This window comes from Babylonia areolata, chromosome 23 (assembly GCF_041734735.1).
Source record: "Babylonia areolata isolate BAREFJ2019XMU chromosome 23, ASM4173473v1, whole genome shotgun sequence".
Taxonomy (NCBI): domain Eukaryota; kingdom Metazoa; phylum Mollusca; class Gastropoda; order Neogastropoda; family Buccinidae; genus Babylonia; species Babylonia areolata.
Window position 1 is genome coordinate 43144068 of NC_134898.1, and position 6322 is coordinate 43150389.

The following is a 6322-nucleotide window of genomic DNA, read 5'->3' on the forward strand; positions in this document are numbered from 1 at the left end:
TCACCTAGGCTGAGTGCAGTGTTGGTCAGGAAACTTGTGAGCGGCTCTCCCAGTGACACACCCATGAAGTGGACGACATTCAGCTGTGTGGTCCCAGTCTTCCCTTCAGAGCCCACATGAGAACACACTCGGCTCTGGGTAAGAGCCAGCCTCAGGCTGAACCCCCCACCTCCACCCCCCCTCAGCCCCCTCCACCTCTGATGGAAATTGAAACGGTGTCTTTCCAGTAGTTAGTCCCCAGTGCTGACCACTTCACCATGGGGACCGATGGAAGTAGCACCCGAACTGTGACTGTGTGATGAAGTAATCCTTGATCAGTTCTGTTTGTAGAGAGGGTGTTCAGGCCGTGACATCTGAGTATGCAACAAGAACAGTGCACTTTGGTGTTGGCGTCAGTCAGTATTGAGTGGCCATGTCTCCCTGCCATATAAGAGGGTGCTGAGGACACAGGCTCTGTAGACAGTCATCTTTATCTTTTGGGTCAGTTTGGCAGCGCAGTGTAGGAAGGACAAAATGCTGTGAATTCAAAGAATGTTGTGATTTTTTTTTTTTTTTTAGTTTGAAGACTACCTTGTAGGTGGAACTTTTTGACTGCTGAGATGTTTGTTCGCCCATGGGTAGAATAGCTTGTGATTAAATGTAATTTGGTAAGTTTCTCTTTTATGGTACTTTGTTGTTGTGTTAAAAAAAAAAAAAAAAGAAGATAACAGCTGTTTAAATGTAGCCTTAACTTTTCATGATGAATTTTGTCACTGTGGCCAGCCTAGATAATGGGTTGACTCTGAGACTGTGTGTGTGTGTGTGAGAGAGAGCGTGTGTGTGTATGTGTTTGTGAGTGTGTGTGTGTGTGTGCGCGTACACACGTTCGCAAACACATTCTGCCAGTTTGTACTAAGCTATTTATTGACCAGTAAATTGATGTGACATTGAAAACAGTGAATCATGCAAGTGGCCTTGTGTCGACATACTGTGACTCATTCTTCTCCACATATCCATGGTCCTGACATTTCAGCAACTTCTCCTTGTCTTTCATGTAGAGTTTTTTTTTGTTTTGTTGCGGTTTCATTTCTCCACACCATAATCAAGATGTTGAATCAAGTTACGGATGTCTAATTTTCTTCACTTTATACCTGTTGCACAGAATGATATTAACATTCACTTGTCCTGAATATCATTGTGTACTTTTTTTTGCCTTTAGGATAAGCATTCTTCAGTTGGATAGGTGGCAGCTGTTGAAGAATCAGTGTTTAGAAATGATGGTTTATTTAGTTGTGTATCAGAACATCAGATGGATCGTTTCATAAAGTTCTGGTACAGTGTACAAAGTTTGAGTCTGAGGAGCAAGGTACGTAGCTGTGTGCGCACACACAGAACGATGCATGCACACGCGCGGGTACGCACGCAACACACACACAGTTGTTACACTCTGAATGTAATAGTATCTTACCCACATGTTTTTCTTTTTACATAATAATTGATGTGTGCATGGTGATAAGTGAAGGGTGTGTCAGTTTTTTTTTTGTTTTTTTTTTGTGTGTTTTTTTTTTTTGCTGACGGGCATTTTATTTTAAGTGAGCCTAAAGAAGATTTTCTGTTTTTGGTTGAAGCAGATAATAAAGTATTTTGAATTGAATTGAATTGAATGTGATTGCTGACCAGTAGCTCCTGTCATATATTAGGAACTAGGCCCTGTGTAGTTGCCTTGTGTGTGAGCAACACAAGACAAAGTACATTAGGTTGAGTACGGCATCTGTGCAAAAAATTACGTCTCATTTAGGCACATAACCGACTAGAGTACATAATCTAACACATGACCGATGGATTCAAAACTAGAGTACCGGTATATCATCAAAGACGAGATTATTTCTCTTTTAGACAAGGACGAAGAAGATAGCACAATAAGATTACATCAACGTATTGATAGTCTACCGAACATTGCATCTGGCTTGGACCTCTGGGTTTTTATTTTTCAACTATTTTCCAATTTTAGTACTGTTAGATTTTTGTTTGTTTTTTTGTTTTTTGACCTTTTTCTAAAAAAAATTTTTAAATCCTAGAACTGAGAATTTTATGATTGCAATGACAAAAGTTGACATGAAACAAATTTTTTTGTGAATTACTGGTTTGAAAATAAAGCAAAAATGGTCTTACAGGTGGGAAGGGGAAAAAAAAAGAATAAACAAATCAAGAAGTATTCAGTGTACATGGTTGCCTGTGAGAGTGGAAAATCATTTCTCGTTCATGTTGACGTAGGAGGGTGAATCAATAGACAGATGAATGCATGATAATATGCTGACAGTGTTTTTGCCTGGGGGTCTTGAGATAGGGATGCATTTCTTTGTTTTCCCACCTGCTTTCATGAACATTTTCAGTTTATAAAAGAAAGGCACAGTGCATCCTGCCTGAAGAAGTCTCCCTGGGTGAAATTTTTTGTGTGAAAGACATGATGGTCAAGGTTTGATTGATTATTTTGCCCTTACGAACAAATGGAAACTGGTTGAAACTGGGGAGTGGTGATAAAAGATCAATGTGCATCCCTGTTTTCTTTCAACACATGGACGTTGTTTTTATTGTTCAGTTTTATTTCAGTTTATCTATGTATTTGACATATCTATTATACAAATGCTAAAGATAGCTAGCATTTTTTTTGCTATTGTTGTTGTTGTTGTTTTTTTGGGGGGGGTTACATGCAAGTGTTGTCAAGATAGATTACTTCTAATCACTTTCTAAGCTGTTCGTTAATTTTGATCACTTGATGAGCTGCTTGTTAACTTTTGATCTGCTTATTACTTGGGGTAGTGTTTGGTACCCCAAATTGTGATTTAATTTTTGATTTTATAGTTGTTGTTTTTTTTCCATGGATTTGGGTTTATGCCATTTTCAACTACTTTTAATTAATTGGAGAATTTGGAATATTTCCTTTTATGCTTTTTTTCTGAGTGATATTAATTTTGGCATTTGATACAATGTTTTAGATTATTCTGTAAAAGTACACAATAAAATCATTGACAATCCTATCAAACTTGGACATGTACATACTGCATGGTGTACAATCTTCCATGAGCCAAATCCGTGCATCTGTGTTTTGGTAGTGTATCTTTGTGATGAGGAAATACAGAGTAACACTTAGTCCATGCACACAGAATACCAGGAAACTGGGATGTGTTGGCTTGTTTGGTTGTTGTTGCATTTGAAGAAGGTGGATTGTAGTCATCCATAGACAATAACACATGCTATGTCACCTTTGTTGGCAGTATTATATCCTTTTTTTTTTTATTAAATCATGGGGATACCAAGTATTTGAAAAATTATTCTCAAATGTTGATAAACACATAACCCTACACACATGTATGAAGGAGTTTTTTTTTGTTTCTGTGATTAAAATGTACAGATCCCTTTATATTCTAACTGCACAAATTTGAAAACACATCTCATACACCCCATGCATGTATATACGTGTACACTGAAGTGCATTCACACACAAATGTGCATGTATGTGTTTGAACATGCACAGGCATACATAACTGCACACACCAAAACACATACACATATACACATGCGTGTTCATAATATCCACACATGTATATTCACATTATCGTATACGCTATTTAATTATATATTGTCACTGATTTTTCTTTAACAGCTTCTAATGTAACCATTAATTTTCTCTGAAATGTATTTGAATGTTATTGTTAGAAAGTTCTAAATTGTATATCAACCGGTGCTTGTAGTGGTTTCTTTTCACCGATGAAGAGTTTTTCGCTTCAATAATGAATCTCTTGTTTCTTCACTGAATGGGTTGGTGGAAGGTGAATGATTTTATTGCCAGTATTGTTGTTGTGTGTCGACAGGCGCAATAGCCGAGTGGTTAAAGCGTTGGACTGTCAATCTGAGGGTCCCGGGTTCGAATCACGGTGACGGCGCCTGGTGGGTAAAGGGTGGAGATTTTTACGATCTCCCAGGTCAACATATGTGTAGAACTGCTAGTGCCTGAACCCCCTTCGTGTGTATATGCAAGCAGAAGATCAAATACGCACGTTAAAGATCCTGTAATCCATGACAGCGTTCGGTGGGTTATGGAAACAAGAACATACCCAGCATGCACACCCCCGAAAACGGAGTATGGCTGCCTACATGGCGGGGTAAAAACGGTCATACACGTAAAAGCCCACTCGTGTGCATACGAGTGAACGCAGAAGAAGAAGAAGTTGTTGTGTGTGGAGTGGAGGAATAAGTTAGATACTGACCCAGGTCAAGTGTTCACCAGTGACCACAGTTCAAGGTCTAGTTTCAGCATAGTGTTGTGTCATTGGGAAAGGCTCTTTACCCTGATTTACCTCAAGCCACCCAGGTGTGAATGATTACCTGATTTTGGTTGAGGAAGATCAAAGGGTGGTTTCAGTTTCAGTAGCTCAAGGAGGCGTCACTGCGTTCGGATAAATCCATATACACTACACCACATCTGCCAAGCAAATGCCTGACCAGCAGCATAACCCAACGCGCTTAGGCCTTGAGAAAAAAAAGGTGAATAAATAATAGATAAATACATTATAAAAAAAAAAGGTGAATAAATAATAGATTAAAAAAAAAAATAATAATAAAAAAACCAAAAAAAAACCTACTACCACTACTAATAATATGTATAAGGCGCAAAAACTTGATGAAGTCAACTATAAGCGTACATAAATAAGTAAATAAATAAATAATAATTATAATTTTTTTTAAAAAGGGTGGCAGGAGGGGAATGGGCCCCACATTCCTGTGCTATACACCCCAAATATTGGAGATGCGACTTCACTTTCTTTTTTTTGTTTTTTTTGCTGCCCCATCATCTGCACCGTTTCAGTGGCATTACTCCCATGCCGCTCATTTAGATTCCCCCATACACAGCCACACCCGGGTTCATCCATCACAGTTCACTTCCTTGATGGCTGTAAAAGAATATAAAATCTTTAGCCATTTTAATCTTTAGACTGTGCAACAGTTTCAGGCATCAGAATGGAACAAATCCTGTGTGCCACAGTTGTCAGGACAGATTATGTTTGCAGGATGCCTAGTCTTGAAAATTATGGACACAGAGACCGGTATTTCTGCTAGTAACTGCAGCTCGCACATTTGTATCAAACAAAACTAAAAAAAAAACCAGTTTATTTAAGAAAATCTCCATAATTAGATTTGTCAAATATACTAGCAAATGCCCGGTTAAAGTAAGACACGTTGTCTAAAATTTACAATTATCAGTGTATATGTTAGCCTCTAGTTTGGTGTAGAATATGTCAAAAACAATAGGAAAAGGAAACACTTTTTTTTTCTTGTCTTTTTTTTTTTTTTTTTAAAGAAATAATTGTTTTCGGTTTTCTGCTTGTGTTTGTGCGTTTCTGTTCTTCATCTTGGACAAAAAGTGATGACAGAGAAAACTCACCAAGAAATACTTAACAAAGCTTAGTTATATTCAATGAAAACAGGTTGTACAGGTCTGAAACAAGACTGGAGGGATGTATATGACACGGATAGAAAAAACTTTTTTCTTTATGCAGATTGATGGCTGCAATCCTATGATACTGTGAACTTTTTTTGAGTGCAATAAATAATATGGAGGGCTGTAGTTGGTCAGATGTTGGTGTAGAACTTGGTGTCATGTATTGTAGATGTCGATGACATGGTGGTGGCGGCGAGTATGAAACATTGCTCAGTTTTGTGTGTTCAACAGTGGACTTGTCAGCTTGTTCAGCAGTGGATTATATCTGTGGTTTCTTTGTCTGATGGAAAACACAGTGAAAAAGATGTCTGTCTGAGTGTAGGCTGTTTGTACAGACCTGTTCCTCATTCACACACACATACACTTTGCACACACCCACATGTTCCTCCACCGAAACACACACTTATGTTCGCCCACTCCCACATGTTCCTCCACCGAAACACACACTTATGTTCACCCACTCCCACACACATACATGCAGACACCTATGCACAAATGTATGCGCATAAACACTCACTCACACAACACTCACACATATGCACGCATGCATGATTGTACACTCGCGCACTCACTTACTCTGCCTTGTAACTTAATCTGTTCTGAACTGCTTGATTCTCAGCTAAATGCATGTGGATGTGATATGTCTTAGGAATGCTGTTTGTCATAACCTTGTAGTAGGAAAATAACAACAGATGGTGCAATATCAGTTTGTAATGATGCCCCCTACCAGCACAAATGGTTCATTAACTGAAAGGCCTCTGTGTGTGTGTGTGTGTATGTGTGTGTGTGTGTGTGTCCCCTGAGTTCTGTGGAAAGAAAAGAGCGTGTAAGGTAATCTTTTTG